The following is a 17845-nucleotide window of genomic DNA, read 5'->3' on the forward strand; positions in this document are numbered from 1 at the left end:
ATGTAAATATGTGTAAGAAAAGGACATTGCATACAAAGCCAAAAAGCAGTGAGTCTAAGAAATAGAGGACTTCTTGTTCTTGGCTTTCCTGTACCGGACTTTGCACAGAATCATAATGATGAATTGTTGTTACAAGGGCACACTTAGTCTATCTTGTAAATCACTGTGTGAATAGGGATAAAAGCGGATTAACACATTTCAACCTTATTTAACTCCCTGTGGGAAAACTTGTAGATTGCCTGCATATTGCAAATGACCAGTTATCAACAACAGGGGCCAGATGTGTGGTTTCATAATGGACAGCCTGCTGTCTCAGGTCTGTCAAAAATTGAAATACCACTTGATCCTCTGGGAACTAGATAGGGTGATCGGTAAGCTGCACAAGGACCAGGAAGGTGTGACTCTGATGACTTCAGTCGTTGCACAACAGGTGGTAATTACATTAGCAAATTATAAATGGAAGCTTTCAGTATTTTGTTATTTTGCTTATCTCTCCACAAAAGACTTCATTTGCTATTTCACTTATGGTCCACTGGAAATACATAAGATAAAATGAAAATGGATGATATTGAGTGTAGTGTTTATCATAAAGATAGGAAACATTTATCAAGGGCTTAATATTATGCTAAGCATTGTTGTAAGCATATTGCATGTATTATTTCTTTTAATATTCACACCAACTCTGACAGATTCTGTTATTTTTCTGGTTTTACACATGAATCACCTGAGGCTCAGGGTTACATATCTTGCTCCAAGAATTAGAGCCAGAATCTAATAATTATGTCTACCAACTATATAAAATACACAAATGTGATTTAATGTTTTTTAAATAACAAAAAGAACAAAGTGCAAGCAAATATAAACAATTTTGAAGATTTAAAAATCACATTTTATTTGCATCCCTCTAGGCCAATGGTTGTTACAATGACCAGCTTAAAAGGAAAGTTCTGGAATTTTGGTAATATTTTCTGGAAGGGCATTTTTTCCCTCTAGACCTAAACTGTTGTTCTTTTGACTATTGGAGAGAGTAGATTGAAATAGGAAATTGGCAAAATAACTAAGGCAGAAATTTTATTTGTTTTTTAATTTATTAATATTTCATTTTTCAGAAATAGACAAATGGTAATTAGTCCCTGGGAGTAAAATAAAGATAGTGGATTAGCAAAATGGTTAATATGATAAAAGCAGATGGAAAGTAAATAAAACCTGTGTATATATGAAGCAAAAAAGCATCATACATGTTTTAGTTTCCTTGGCTGCTCAAGGAAATACCATGCAATGGTTTAGCTTAAACAATGGGAATTTATTTGCTCATGGTTTTGAGGCTAAGGGAAAGTCCAAATTAAGGGATCATCTCCTGGTCATTGGCTTTCTGGGGCTGGCAGCTGGAAATCCTTGGCCCTTTGACTTCCCTGGCGGCCTCTCCTTTCTCTTTTGGTTCCATTGATTTCAGCTTTTAGCTGCTACCTCTGTGGCTTTCTCTTTTTATGTGTAAACTTAATTCTACTTATAAAGGACTCCAGTATTAGGATTAAGACCAATCCTGATTCAGTTGAGTCACACCTTAACTGAAGTAACCTCAACAAAAGTTCCTACTTACAATGAATTCATACCCACAGAATGGATTAGATTTAAGAACATGTTTTTCTGGGGTACATACAGCTCCCAAGCACTACAACATAAGACCATATTAGGTACTAAGACTAAAAATGTCTACTTTGGAATCTTTGTCCAGTGTCACCCATCTCCAATAGCTTTTGCTACTTTGGTTATTTCACAGCACTTATCTTTCTTTTGATATGACTAGGTATTTTATTTCAGTATTTCTAAGTAGGACTTTGGGGTTTCCTAATTATACCTCTACTCCCTGAAGTATTTTTACCTCCATGAAACTCATTTTTCTCACCCACCATACTGGTGATAAAACTCTTTTGCAGAACTGTTGTGAGGTTTAAATGTGGTAATGTGAAATTACTGGACCTAGGACTTAATGCTTGGACATACCTAATAGTAGTTCCTTTCACCTTGTTCCAAGGAAGATTTTCAGTGGCTCACAGAAATGTAGACAGTCGTATAAAATATATAGAAAATATGGCAGAACAAAGAGATAATAAGGGGAAGAAATAAATTCAGGTGTAGAGTTGGTACCCAGTATGAATTTCCTGAATTCCTATACCATTACCAGAGATAACCCACAAAGATAACCAGAGCAAAGAAGACATGATCAATTGTATAAGATGAAAAATAAACTAGTATTTCACAGAAAACACAGCTTTCCCTGATGTTCAAATATAAAAGAAATTGCTCCTGTGGATCTTTGGTTAGTGTACATTGTTCTCATCCACTGTTCTATCATAAAAGAATAGCAAGTTTCATAGGACTTTTTCTTAATGTATCTCTCACTGCCGGGTGCTGATATAACTAGAAAGAATTATTCACTTAAAGTGGACCTACAGGACACACAACATGTGCACACACACATTCTAAATATATCTTGTAGGACAAAAAAAGGAACACTAAAAGTTACTGATGGATTATAAATCAGATAATCCTCCCTAAATATTTTCCTTATTTAGAAGGCTTTGATAAGAACTTGAGTAGTAAATGTAGTCAGTAGAGGCTAGGATGATCATCCTTTGTGGGGAATCTATAAGGACTCTAAACAAGATAGATACTAAATTAACACATTTTCTCTTCCCATAAATGCCTAAATTAAATATTATGAAATTTAATGTTCTATTAAGACATTGAAGTATCCTGAATTTAGTTACTTATATAGCACAATGCATCTATATTTACATATGTATACATTATGCACATTATTATAACAGGCGTCTGGGTGCTATGTATTTGATATCATGTAAATAGGCTCAAACTAGAACATATTTTCAACTTACCCATCATCAACAATATTACTATAATTCTCCCAAATTTCAGCAAAAATTTTATAGTAGTTTTGTGTTATATTTTCAGCTTGCTGCCTGAATCTAGTTACTGAGCTCGAACTATTCTTTCTTGGTAGGGTTTCATCCTTTATTACTTAAATTACTACAAAACTTACATGACAGTTTTGTAGTAATTTATTACTACAAAATGTGTTCCAAGTCTGTTCTTTGAGTCCTGTATCCAATAATCTTCTATGGCCAACTCAAGTTTCATTTAACCTATGCACCATTTCATTATAATCTTCCTAAAATATAATTTTAAAATGTAACATCCTTGTTTTAAAACCTATGTTGTGTCACTAATGCTTACTACATGAAATTTAAGATGCTCAGCTCAGCATTCAGTACTCTTTTTCTTCCCAAAATGTTTCCTGAAATTTAATCGCTATAGTTATGCACAGAAATCTGTTCATCCCTGACCTCACGTGCTGATGTCAGTTTCAGTGCCATTGCTTGTGGCAAACCACCATCTGAGGCCGCCTTGCCTCTCCTCTTGCCTGTGTCAACCCCTCCTTCATTACTGGACCAAAACAACACAGAGCCAGGATTATTAATGAGGTCTTTGAAATTACTCTGGCTGTTCACTCTGTTTTATTTGTGGTTATGCTGTTTTATAATTACTCCCATGTTATTTCAGGTATATTTTTCAGGACTTCAGTTCATTTTGGACCTTCCTATATCATTTAACACAATTGTTTAAACAAAGGCCCCAGCATTTTTAATTCTTTAAAATCAAGACGATATTGTGAAAAGAAAAAAATAAATCACATTTACAAATACATATATGCGTTACATATACACATTATTATAACAAAAGGAAGAGGTCACTTGAATTCAAGGTTTTTTTCACAGACGGAAACAAAATAGTTTTTAAAGCTCTTCTTAAACCCAGATATAAATCATTTGACTTGAAAATGGCTTTCCATTTCTAATTTAATATTCACAAGGAGCTCTCCTTTGGAAATGGCAAAGCAGAATGTTCTTCAGTCTGTAATTCATTCTATGGCGGTACAAATGACTGTTAAAGTGAATTCTGAAATTTACATGGGGAGTTGCGCAGTGAAAGCCATCATTCTCCTTGACAGCCAGCAGTGCCATTGTCCAAGGGACTCGTGAAGGTGTTAGAAGCAATTGACTCCATCTCATGCTCAGATAGGTAGTGGTAATAATACTTAAGTAAATGGGAAGAACAGAATGGAATTTTTCTTTGGTCTTCAATCCAGTACAAACCTTTTTTTTTTTTCTTTTTTCTAAGAACACTGCTTATAATACTTTGGAATATGTTTCAGTTTTGCAGTGTTAGTTTGAGTAAAAAGTGGTATTCTCGAAATCCGGAAACAATTTGTAAAACATATTAACAATAATTGCATAAACATGTTCCAAGTCTTCCAATGGAAGAAGATATAGTATTCTAAAACTTGCATATCCCCATTATTATTCCTGTATGTTTTTTCCACAAGGAGTGATCACTTGTGACTTAACATTACTCTTTCAGTACCAGAAAGAAGCATGTATCCAGTCTTGCACTTGGCAGCTTTGCTGCCACGTGGCAGGTAGGAGAGAGGCAAACTCTTGTTACTTGGTAGAAATATATAATTAAATATATGCTACCTGCTTGTTTGAATCGATTATGTGCTCCAGAAAAGCCTATGTTCTTTTAATCCAGTCTTGTGGGGGCAGACCTATTGTGGGTGGGACCTTTTGATTAGGTTGTTTCCCTGGAGATGTGATCCCACCCATTCAAGGTGGGTCTTAATCCTCTTGCTGGAGACCTCTATGAGAGAGTAAAAGGCGAGATATTTTGGAGAGAGAGCTCAGAGAAGCTAAGACAGAAAACGCCCTAGGAGAAGCAGAAGGGCCCACAGAAACTGAGAGCCATTCTGAAACCAGGGCTCAGTAGTGACCAGCAGACTTCGCCGTGTGCCTTCCCATGTGACAGAGGATCTCCGGATGCCAGCAGCCTTTCCTCACAGAAGGTATCTTCCTCTTGATCCCTTAATTTGGACATTTTCATGGCCTTAGAACTGTAAATTTGTAACTTAATATATCCCCATTGTGAAAAGCCAATCCGTTTCTGTTTTATTGCATTCTGGTAGCTTTATTAAACCAGACACTTATTAAAAAAAAACTGATTAATAAGTTGCCCATACTTGCTAATCCTATTCCTTCTACAATGTGTTCCAAAAAATATTTCTTTTTAGTAAACCATTGTAAAGAAGAGGGGAAATTCCTCAGTCCATTGCAAATTGTTTTCAAATTGAACTTATTCCTGCTACCTTATGAGACAGAATAATGTATGAGAGGTACTTGAAGGATATGATCTTAGAATTACATGTTCCTTATATTGTGTTGGAAAGATAAGACATACAAAAATATCTATTATATTAATTAGAAGGGTACAAGGAACAGTGCTATGGAAATATTGGAAGAGGCTTCTTGGAAAGAGAGCTCTAGCAATAAAGTAAATTTTCTATATTTGAATTAATATGTTGGCAATGAAGTGGTAATGGCAAACATAAAAGTACAGACAGTTCGGTACATGGCATGTTCTAGGAAAAAAATGAATAAGTAGGCTAAATTGGAAACAGTATAGGGGATGTGAGGATCAAGATGACATTGGTAGCTTTGGAGAAGATTATAGAGAACTTATTGCCACACTAAAGATTTTGATTTATTTATTTATTTTTTCTGTAGGCTTTGGGGAATTGTTGAAATGTTTTTGATTAGGAAATGGCATGATCAGAGTTGTAGCTTTAGTGGAATTCTTTCAGAACTATATGGCATGGTTTGAAAGAGAAAGGAAATTTATTAAGCTACTTTAATGGGCTAAAAGAGATAGGGCAGTGATGAAGAAAATGGGAAAAGTCAAATAAAAAAACTTTGGAAGTGCAGTCAACAAGACTCAAGAATAGATTGGGGTGAAGAATACTAATGCCATGAAATGAGAGAAACCATAAAGAAAGGAGCAGTTTGTGGGGGAAGCTTTGTATGAATTAGAGATTGCCATGCTTATCCGATGCAATTTGATATCCATTTTGGATTGCGAACTTTGAGAGGGGAAAATTTTGAGAATCTAATTAATATATCTTGCAAGCACCCAAGAAAGGGGTGGTTTAGTACACTCATTTTCATTATTGATCCAATTCATTTCAAGTCAACAAGAAATGGTTGAGGCCTGGCCAAATGTTGAGGTATTTGCTAATGTCCCTGTAAACAAATAATGAAGATGTCGCTACCTCCACTGAACCCACAAAGGGAAGAAGGGCAAATAAGCAAGTAATTGTTTGATAGCACTCTGTTTAAAAGAAAAACAGAACTGTTTCAGTTTGTGTGAATTATTGAGATAGCACAAAGGGAAAATGATTATTCAATGGTATGTTCAATGTAGTACATGCACATAAATGGCACTATGTTGGAGTCAATCCTTTTTAAACCCATTTTTTTTTTTATTCTTCTCTACCTGGGAAGGTAGAGCCATTACATGTACATTTTATAGCTAGGAAAGTCAATTAAAAAATTAAATACCTGACACCAATAGCAAAAATTGTGTATCAATCAGGATTCTTTCAGTTGCAAATCATAGGAAACCTAGCTATGACAGTCTAAATGAATACATTTAACAAAAGATGAAGTCTGGAAATTAGGGCAATTTCAGGGTTGACTCAAAAATACTGTTTAGAGCCCAGGGTACTTCCACCTTCCCCTTGGCATCCTTGTGTGCAAGACTTTCCTCTTGGTCCCTGAATGGTTGCTGTAGTTCCATGTATCACATGCAGTGACAAAGACCAGAGGTGGAGAATTTTCCTTATATTATGCCCTTCTTAAAGGTGAGAAAAGTCTTGCCATAGGCATTCTGGTAGATTTACTCTCATGTCTTATGGGCTAGAATTCTGTCATATGCACATGCCATGCCCAAACCAAACCATGTTCAAAGCAGTGAGACCGCTATGAATGGCTTGAAACAAATACAGGCTGAGGGTAGACTATGCCTTCTCTGCCGGCCTTGGCCCCTTCCAGGAATGTAAGCAAAATGAGGCTTATTTATTGAAAAAATTGTGTGTGTGTGTGTGTGTGAGTGAGTGAGGGGTGGAGGGATGGGAGGATGAGAGGTTGGAAGTTGAGCAAGGGGTATGGCTGTTACAAAGTAGGGAACTCATAATTTTAATACTTAGTATAATTCTAATTCTAATTCTTAGTTTAAGTATAATTCTAGTTGTAAGCATAATTCTTAAAACCATTTTATTTTTTTCTTTCTCTTCCCTTCTGAGCAGTTATCAGAGGAAATTATAATTTCAGCAAGTATCTCAGTTCTTTTGACTAAACAGAATGGTCTGATATGTGAATGTTCTCGGATTTCGTAATGGAAATTATAATGCGTTAAACACTGCACAATTTGTAACTGGGCCCTGTGGAAAATTGTAGGCCACTCTATTGTTCCTGTGATCCACTGATGAATGAATCTTCAGAAAGCTCTTTTTTTATAAAAAAGCAAAATCAGCATTTAACCATAAAGGTTTTGAAGAAGTTTTGGTATCCTAAGTGCAAGGGCGATGAGGAAGTAGATGATAAGGAAGGTAATGTGGCTCTAAGCTGTTGCTGAAGTGAACTCTTCCATATTGCTAACTAACCTCAAAATAGAAAATTAATAGCAGGAAATTTGTTTTAACTATAATTTTAAATTAGACACCCCCCAGGATTGTGAGTGATACAGCGCTTGCCTGCTCTCACTCACTCACTCCCTGAAAAGTCATTCTTTACCTGGAAAAGCCTGTCCTTCATTGCCTAGGATGGTGAAGAAGAGTCTTAAGACCTTGCCACGGTGTGTGGGGAGAAGGATAGGGTCCTGGAGGAGGGAGGAGCAGGTGCTGTCATCTAAAACTTTGCCCTGCATCCCAGTGACTTATCATGCTATTTCTCTTTCCCAGAACAAGTCATCTCTCAATTAGAGTTTGTTCGGCTCATTAATAAATGTAACATTGTCAGTAGCAGGTATCTCTTGATCACCTACGGCAGATGTGGGATTTTTATATAGGTCCTTTCTTTTCCTGCCCTTTTCTTACTTTTGCTGGTTTGACATATTTAAAATGCCAAAATATTTAAAATTGTGTGAAGAGGGGCCATAACCAGTCAGAGAGTTGAGAAAGTAAAGATTGATAAGCATTACATTCTGCTTCATTCCTTTTAACATCTACTTCCACACTTCTTAAATTTCCTGATGTATAGAGAGCTACAGTATTTTTAAAACAACAATGGCTACCAAAATATTTTCTCTAGTATTAGAATAAAAGTTAGAGCTATTTTATTTAAAAAAAAAAAAAAAGCTTTTGTAGGGTTTGTAGGAGCGCATCCTAGGTAATGCTTAAAAATTGATTTAGAAATCTATATGCCTAAATTAAAGAGCTCTTTTAATGAAACGGGATGAGCGCAATAGACTACAGCTTCAATTACTGGCATAATAAATAAAGGGGATGATTAGATTTGCTCAAAACACTGACATAGTTCCAACAATAGCAGGTATCCTCAAGGGTAGCGAAATATAATAAATGTTGATGTTTATGTGTCACAAATGCACGCTCACATTAGATACTTTTATAAGAAAGGGGGCAACTTTTTGGATTAAAGATAGTGAGGCAGTCTTGGGTAGGTCTTTGCTTCAGTAGACATCACGAAGGTAGCTATTTTTAGAACAGAAAAATTAGGCAAAATGTTATCTTTAAACTTAATAGAAAATACAGTTGCTAATATACCATTCAAATAATTTTATTCTTTTACTTTAATGATCAAATTTTGACTTTTAATCCTAATACTTCTAGACTACAAGTATTTTGCTAAATTCTTTGAAAACATTTTAAATATAGGCAGTACATTTTGCTGTTTAAAATTGTTGAAAGAACATGTTAAAATAATTTGACACATATATACATATACACATATTTTATGTAAATAGTGATTTTAAGGGTTATGTTTACATATATGGATTTATACCATACAAAAATACAGATTTTTTCAGATGCTGTTTTCACTTTACCTACTGCTAAGTTTGATTTAAATCTATTAGGTGAAATCTATCTTATGATAGATTATGATATTTTACATTCTTATCTCTAAGTATTTATAGGCATCTTTGGGACATCTGATGATTTTCCTAGAATAAATTCCTAAATGTGGAATTACTCTGTCAATATGTATGAACATGAGTATCAATATTTAACGGCATAGTTCTGAATTGTACTCCAGAAAACATATTGCAGTTTCTGTACACAATAATTATTCCATATATTATTTATTATTTGGTAAAAACTAATTAGTATCCCTAACTTTATAGCGTCTAGTGCATTAAATTAGTCCTTTTTACTTTCCTTACGTATTCTATTTTATCAAGCAGTCATTGGCAAAATAGAAGCAAAAACAAACAGAAAACATGCAAAAAAAAAAAAAAAAACCCAGGAAATTGACATCTTCAGTGCATGTATTAGCAATAACAATAATTTTTATCTCAACAAAATGTTTGCAGTAAAACAATGGTTTTGCTTTACTCATGAATTCTCTGTTTTGCTGTGTGCTAGTAAGAGAAAGAAGGAAAAAGATAAATGAATCAGACATGGACGAAACCCTCTGGAAAAGGCTAGTGATCAAATAATATTAAGATTTTTATTATTTCAAGTTTGTGGCATACTTCCCCTAGGACAAAAGAGCAGCAGCTTTTGTTTTAAATGTTTGTTTTCTTTTTTTTTCTAGTTATTTAATCCACCTTCAGATAATGGCCTTGCAGAAGTTGAACTCCAAAATGTGAGCTATTCAAAAGCCACTTTTGAAGAAGCCATTTAGTTTAATAATAAGAAGAGAATTTGCCCCCCACCCTGTCTCAACTGACAGGAAAGTTCTTTTAAAGTATTGACGATGATGATGATTGAGAATGATAATAATGATGATGGACAGTAATTTTTTTATACTTATCTTATGAAGGCAAGAATCAGGCAGGCATGGAGCCAGAGAGCTCTACTGTTTTTGGCAAAGGTAAATCCATTTTTCTCTGGAATGAATTAGATAGTTAGGAGCAGTGGAGCTTGTCAGTATGTCAAAGCAGGTTAATTTGAACAGTCTTAGATTTTTGTATTGAAACTTTATTTTATTTTTTCATCATGTTACACCTACCTAAGCCATTTGATAGACCTTTTAATTCCAAAAGCAAATATCAAAGATTTGTGGTCATGTATTATACAGGTTATTAGTGGCTCTGCTGTTCATTAAAATGGAAGATTAAATTTAATTACATCTATCTAATTGAAACATATGTGTCTATAGATTATTATAACAAAAGCCTGTAGCTCTAAATCCTATAAGAATCTACCTAAAGTGGGCATCTGAAATTCAAACTTTATATTTAGCAATCTGAATAATTATATAGAATGTTAATAAATGGTAATTCTTGATGAATTGTGACATTACAGTCAGCAACTGAATAATTAAAGGGGAAATGTAATAACTGTTTAATACTGTATACTGTTGTGGGCTCTTACCCAGTATATACTGTTGGTTTTGGGTCCTGCCTACAGCATTTACTATCTGTGTGGTCTTGGGCAATTATTGTAATCTCTCTGGTTATCTGTTTACTCATCTGCAAAATGAAGATATTGATAATAGTAATATTATGTGCCTTCCAGAGATATCAACAGATAATCCATGAAAAGTTCTCAGCTTAATATTGGGTAATAATTACTGTTAAATAAATGTTAACTGTTGTTTTGCTATTTTATTTGTACTATGTTAGAAATTTTAGGATACCCCATCAGTCTTTAGAAGTCATCAATATAAGTTATTTGATTTTTTTATGTTGGGACTTAGAAAAATTTTTTTTAGAAACACATTTCAAATATATGAAGTTCCAGGTTTTTTAGAAGTTTTATTTAAATTTTTTCAGTATTTAGAATGTTTCCTATATTTCATTTAGTTGCTTTGAAAAAGTAGAATCTTGTGTTCCAGTTTGCTAATGCTTCACTGGAGGACAGCCAGTGGTGTCTGGGAAACCTCTGTTAACTGGCATCTGCTTGCTCCCAGGTTGCGTTTCAAAATGGCATTCTCCAGAATGTCTCTGTGTCAACTTCTCAGGGCAAACTCTGGGCTAGTACTTCTAAAACATCAGCAAAACTCTGCTTTCAATGGAGTCTTCAAAATGTCTCTGTAAGTTGCAGGTCCTCTCTCAGGTCCTGTGCTTTCTTCAAATGCCCCTTTGGCTGTAGCAAGCTCACTCCTTCTGTCTGAGCTTATATAGTGCTATGGTAAACTAATCAAGGCCCATGCTGGATGGGTGGGGTCACACCTCCAGGGAAATTATCCAATCAAAGTCATCACCTACAGTTGGGTGGGTCATATCTCCATGGAAACATCTAATCAAAAGGTTACATAACCAATCTGCCTCCACAAGATTGCATCAAAGATAATGGCTTTTTGGGAGCCATAATACATCCAAACCAGCACATCTTGATAGCAAAAGGTTTATTACTGTTTCATGAGCTCTGAGTCCACTTTAACAACATTATGGTGATTGTGCTGTGGAGAATCAAGCTCCAAGCTAAAGAATTCTCTTTCGCATTGCTTACAGAGAACAAGATTTTTGTTCTCCTCTAAGCACTTACTAAATACTGTGATAATTATTCACTGTTGACATATTTCATCAGAAGAATAAGAAGGTATGGGAGGGATTCATGAAGAATATATAGTTCGTAGTGGTAGAAGAAGTTTTTTCTTTCTCAATTTTATTTTTAGTAGCTATCTAAACCATTTGTCCCTGGTTATATATTTCTCCCTTCTAATCTGCCAGAAAATTCATGTTTCCCAAGAGAAAAAGTGGTTTGGTTCTGCCGTTATTGGGGTAAGAAGGTAACTCTTAATATGAAGCAGTTACTGTGATTACATATAACAGAAAAAAAAATGCTCATGCAAATAAGAAATTTTATTCTTCTAGCAATTAACAAACTGGTTTAAAGTTTGCTATAAAGCATTTGATGTGCAAGAAATGATTAAACACTTACTAATAATAGTAATAGAGTTTTTAAACTTCAAATCAACTGTTTAAAAATCCCACAAGGCCTTAAACTTTCAAAATAGGAAATCCATAAGCAGGAAGAGAAGAGAACAGATCAAGTAACCCACTAATTATATAATTAAGAATTCAACAGAGTTGCAATTTGTGTACATTTAAAGATAAATATCCCTGGATTTGTATTCCTTTAAAAGTTATCCAAAAAATGGTGCATTAAGTATATACTAAAGATGTGAAAAATCTCTCATATGTGGAAGGGAATGATTCTTTTTTTGTTTTTTTTGAAATTTAATTTTTTAGGTAGTGCAGAAAAGGTAACAGTTTTTGAGTTTAAAAAGTTGTTTCATCAGTGTTTATTGTCCCTATTAAAATATTGTTGATGGGTTATAAACACTAAAGTAGTTGAAAGTGTGAAGCGTATCTAAAATTGTAGGTACTGAAATTGGTTCAGCTATTACATTTTCAGACCATTGAAGCACTAATACTGTATCCAAGGAATTGATTTGTTAGACCTACCTAATGGACAGGTGAATGGAAGACCTGTTTTTTTTTTATTAAAAAATTATTCTAGGACAGTTCCCTTTGTTGTTCTTTTAATGAGCTATCAAAATTTATTTTGTGACCTTTATAATGAGCATTATTTCAAAATAGTTACCTTCCTCTTGACTATAATAAATAGTTCAGGCATTTCTAATAAATTTGGTCAATTGATTTCATTCATTTGAACAGTTTGCTTGTTGGGATGGGAGAAATGGCAAAGGAAATTCATTAGTGTTGATTGATAAATGTACCTGGTCTGAATAATCAAAATATAGATCAAATATATGTGTAGAAAACCTGTAAAGACCTCTAAGCTTCTCCCCTTCTTTTTACATTGTATTTACTCACTACTCACTACTTGCAAATCAAGCCCTACTCTGTCTTTAAAGAGATAATTTGTTTAAAGTATTTGACACAGCACCTGGAATTGTGTAGCTGCTCATTCTCTTATCTTTTTTTTTGTTCTCCATGCCCGTCCTCTCTCCTGAGCTTTCTTGGTACTCTGCTTTTCTTTGGGCTTATTATTTTAATTTGATTTTTTTAAACTACTCTTTTGTGATGCATTTTTCTTTATATCTCCAATCTCCTCAAATAGACTCCAAGTTCCTTTTGTACCTTATTGTATTTGTGTTGGAAATAACAAGTATTTGGCAACATCAGCCTTTCATACCTGGGAACATCAGCCTTTCATACCTGGGAATGGTCATTATTCTGTGCAGAAGAACATGCATGTGCTGATTCTTCTCCATGAAGTCCAAGGCTAGTGGAAGTTTATCTTAAAAGCATGTCCCACCTCTCCCCAAAACATAGCGTTTGCTTTGTTTGGAACCCAGAAAACGTCTCCTGAATACCCTCCTGGGTAATAAATAGTGATTTTTATTTGTGCTTGGGCAAAGCTTATTCCCACCTCTCCCCAAAACATAGTGTTTACTTTGTTTGGAACCCAGAGAAAGTTTCTTGATTACTATCCTGGGTAATAAATAGTGAATTGTATTTGTGCTTGGGCAAAGCTTATCCAGAATTCCATTTGAAATTTTGAAGCTAATTAATTCCACCTTGAATCCCATGGTTTCTGGTCTTGTAAAGTATACCAATTTACTATTAAAATAAAACTTGATTAGAAAAAAATGACTGGATTTTTCCTTTGATAACCATATTTCTAGTTGCTGTAGTATTTGACAACATAATTTTCTGATAGTATGTTCATTTATGTGTACTCTTTCTTTGGATCATCTCCATACTCACTTGATATAACTGCCCAGCCACTGTCTTCTCTGCTAACCTTTTTGTGTTCCTGGCTTTCTGGAATCCCTGTATCACATAAACAGTTTTCCTTACATCCTCATTTTTTTCAAAGAAAGTTCAGTCCATTTGCTTATTTTAATAGGAGCCAAGTTGTAACATTCAAATGAAAGTTCTTATTTTCATACTATTGCCCTTACAACGTGGGTCTGAATTATGTTGCTGTTCTTCTTACAATTTATAGTTCATTATATCTTCGTGTCCTAGAGGCTTATGTTTTTCATTATGACCTTTGATCTTTCCTAATCACTGTGTTCTGTCCATCTTTTGGTGATTATTCCACAATCATGGAGGGTTTGGGTTCAAACTTCCCTTCTTTCTTTTTACACTAAATCTTGCTGTCATTCTTTTCACCTTCTTTGTACTAATAGACAGTCTGCTTAAGATTCTGCCATTCTCCTTTAGCTATTTCCTGTACTTCTGACCATTCATTCTTTAGTTTCCCTTCACAGATTTCCCTTCTACTTAACCCTAAAAATTATGTTTTACTAAGGTTTCTTCCTTCTTCCTTGGTACTTTGCTCATTTTGCTTTTTACCTTTCTCTAGGTTACCTCATTCAAACTTCAGTGACTTTAATGATACATTGATAATTTCCAAATCTCCAGCTTCACCTTACACTTCTATCCAGAGCTCTAAAACTGCTGCTTACTGGATGTCTTTGCAAAGCTGTCCAACAGACACCAGAAATCTAGAATGTCCTAAATTGATCTTGTCACTTCCAGTCATCTGGTGTTTTCTGTTTTGGGGAATGGTACTGTGCCGGTTTGAATGTATTATTTCCCCCAGGAAAAGCCATATTCTTTGACGTGTTCTTGTGGGGCAGACGTTTTAGTGCTGATTAGATTGGAATTCTTTGAGTGTTTCCATGGAGATGTGCCCCACCCAAGTGTAGGTGATAACTCTGGTGAGATATTTCCATGGAGGTGTGGCCCCACCCATTCAGGATGGGCCTTGATCAGTGGAGCCATATAAATAAGCTGACAAACAGAAGGAACTCAGTGCAGCTGTGAGTGACGTTTTGAAGAGGAGCTACAGCCAAGAGGGACACTTTGAAGAAAGCACAGGAGCTGCAGATGAGAGACAGTTTGAAGATGGCTGTTGAAAGCAGACTCTTGTTCCAGAGAAGCTGAGAGAGGACAAATACCCCAAGTGCAACTAAGAGTGACATTTTTGAGGAACTGCAGCCTAGAGAGGAATGTCCTGGGAGAAAGCCATTCTGAACCCAGAACTTTGGAGCAGATGCCAGCCACGTGCCTTCCCAGATAATAGAAGTTTTCCAGACACCATTGGTCATCCTCCAGTGAAGGTACCCGATTCCTGATGTGTTCTTGGACACCTTATGGCCTTAAGACTGTAACTGTGTAACCAAATAAACCCCCTTTATAAAAGCTAGTCCATTTCTGGTGTTTTGCATTCCAGCAGCATTAGCAAACTAGAACAGGTACCAACACACAACCGGTCATGCAACCTCAAGCATCAAATTCTACCTGTGACTATAAGTTCACTGTAAGTCTTTTTGATGCTGCCTCATAGATGGTTGAAATAGATAGTTGTCATATCTCTGTTTTATCCCTTACACTCATGATTGACATGTCTATTTTTTCTCTTCTGGACATTGAGAAACGCCTAAATAATTTTTCTGCCTCAGGTATTCCCCTATACTCGGGCAGCTGCCTGACAGTTCCCCTGATTGGACTGAGCAACCATGTATAGAGAAACTTCATACTATCCACATCTTACCACCTATAGAACACCATACTTTTGACCAGCTATCACAGACTTAGCCTTTGTGTCATTATTTTTAGGAAGCCTTTATTTTCTACAGATCTCTGTTCTCATAATCCGCTGTATCTTACTCTTTCCAAACATTACTAATACTTCATTTATTATACTTTATCTAGCTTGCTTAAGTTGAAGCAGCTGACATATTTCATCTCTATCCTGAGCTGATCCATGATTGCAATGTAAATGGAGCAGTGAGAGAATAATTCAAAGTCTTGAGACTTTGGCCCAAGCCCAGTCTAAGCTGCCCTGTCTTGCATATTTATGGAAGCACTATGATAGTGGCCAGAACTGAATAACTGGGAGCTTATCTTTCTTTGGTGAGGCAACTCACACAACTTGCCCCCTATCATTCTACTTAACCCTTAAATAACTCAGCTATATTTTTGCAAGTTTGTTTTCCCTGTTTAAGAAAGAAAGCAGTTATTTTTGTTAATGCAAAAGATACTCACATTAGATATTGTGTTTTTGACTCATTTTGAGAGGTTACTAATTATTTCTTATCACATAGATTTTAAGCAAACAGAGAAGATAGAATATTGAATAGGATGCTGCACCATTTTTCCTTACTCCACCCCTCACCCTAGAAACCTCCCTTTTTTCAAGTTTAAAAATACACCTAAGTTTAAGGTAATAAATGGATAAAAGAAGGCAGGCACTGGAATCAAGGAAGCTGGACCTGCTTAGATCGCTACAGCTGCCTCTAGGTTTCCTGCTCTAAGGTATACAAGCTAAAATCTTTTCATGGACCTTTGGCTTGTAAAAAATCTCTTATAAAACATAAGTTTTTGCTAGGTGCTCTTTTAAGTGCTTTACATGTATTAGATTATATGATCCTCATAACAGCCCAGTGAGGAAGCATAATATTATCTCTTTTCTACAGATGAAGAAACTGGGGCATAGTGAGGTTAAGGAGCTGACTGAAGGCTACAAAGCTAGAAAGTGGTGGGGCCAGGAACTCCAGCTCTACTCTTTTTGGGCATTAGGCTATACTGGAATTGGTGAGAAAGGTATAAGAAAAGGAGTTAGGTTGAAATGTTCTTAATTGTTTTCCCTCCAAAATTTAGTGTTGTGCTTGCATATAGAAAGTAATGATTAATAGATGTTAAATAGATACATGCTGATTTTGAAATACATATTATGAATTTTTAAGGGAAGGTCTCCTGAAGGACTCAGTTTTGTTGGTTCTTCCACAGAATTTTCTTATGAGAAAGACTTAATATTCCGAATCAAAGGTGTGAAAATTTAGACATTTGTAGTCCCCATCATTTAACTGTCATCTGTCCATTCAAGTATATATCTACTATAATTTAAGTAAGAGATCAACGAAGTGGAAGACTTAGTTTTCAAAATATAAGTAATGGGAGGAAGTATTTGGATGTCTTTATAAAACATGGCTTTTAGCAAATACTTTTTAGATTAATTGAGAATAATTTATATAGGACTTCTTTCTCTACTTGAAAAATTTTTATGAATGAGTGAAATCAAATCTTTTCTTACTGATATAATTTTCTCCCTTCCTCTCGTTAGGATTTCTGTTGAATGACTCTGGAATGAGTCAGGCTACTGAGAGAATGTTGGATTATGTTAACTTCATTAGACTCAGATTCTGGAATGGTCTCAGGGAATGAGGGAAGAGGAAAAGATGAGACAGTATTCTGCCATTCATTCTCAGTAAAGAGCAAGCAAAAACTTCCAAAACCTTACATTATTACATTTCATGTTTTATGTTATTTTGCTTAGTTTAGATATACATGTCTCTTTCAGTTATAGATAAAACTATAACTTCTTTTATTAAACTGATATAAATCTAGATATTTGTAAGCCTATGACTTTATGCAGTTACAAACTGAAGTATTTAGGAGGAATATTTCCTGCTTCTTACTCCCTAAGCTTCACGTTAAGTAAATCTTTTTATGACAATGAAAAAGTAAAGCACTGAAGCTTAACCTATATTTTTCTTGCTATAGATTAGCATTTATGTGATATAATTCTAAGCCTATGTGATATAGAAAGTTAAAAATGCTGAAAGTATGACTACGTTGCATATAGAGAAAGATGTTAAAAATCTGTTTTCAGCAATATATTTTGTAAATAGTTGTAGTATCTGTAATCAAGGTGATTCCTTGGGAAGAAATTATATGCTTTAAAAATGTTTTTATGAAAATAACACATGTACATCATTCAAAATATCAGCTGTTATCAGAAAACTTGTAAGAGGAAAACAACACC

At 34.9% G+C, this 17845-nt stretch overlaps 1 protein-coding gene across 3 annotated transcripts in view; it reads left to right on the top strand.

Annotated features, from left to right (window-relative positions):
- The window catches only part of KCNT2 (potassium sodium-activated channel subfamily T member 2), a 446059-nt gene that overhangs the window by 17669 nt on the left and 410545 nt on the right, over window positions 1-17845 (top strand). The window lies entirely within an intron of this gene.

This window comes from Choloepus didactylus, chromosome 2, assembly GCF_015220235.1.
Source record: "Choloepus didactylus isolate mChoDid1 chromosome 2, mChoDid1.pri, whole genome shotgun sequence".
Taxonomy (NCBI): Eukaryota; Metazoa; Chordata; class Mammalia; order Pilosa; family Megalonychidae; genus Choloepus; species Choloepus didactylus.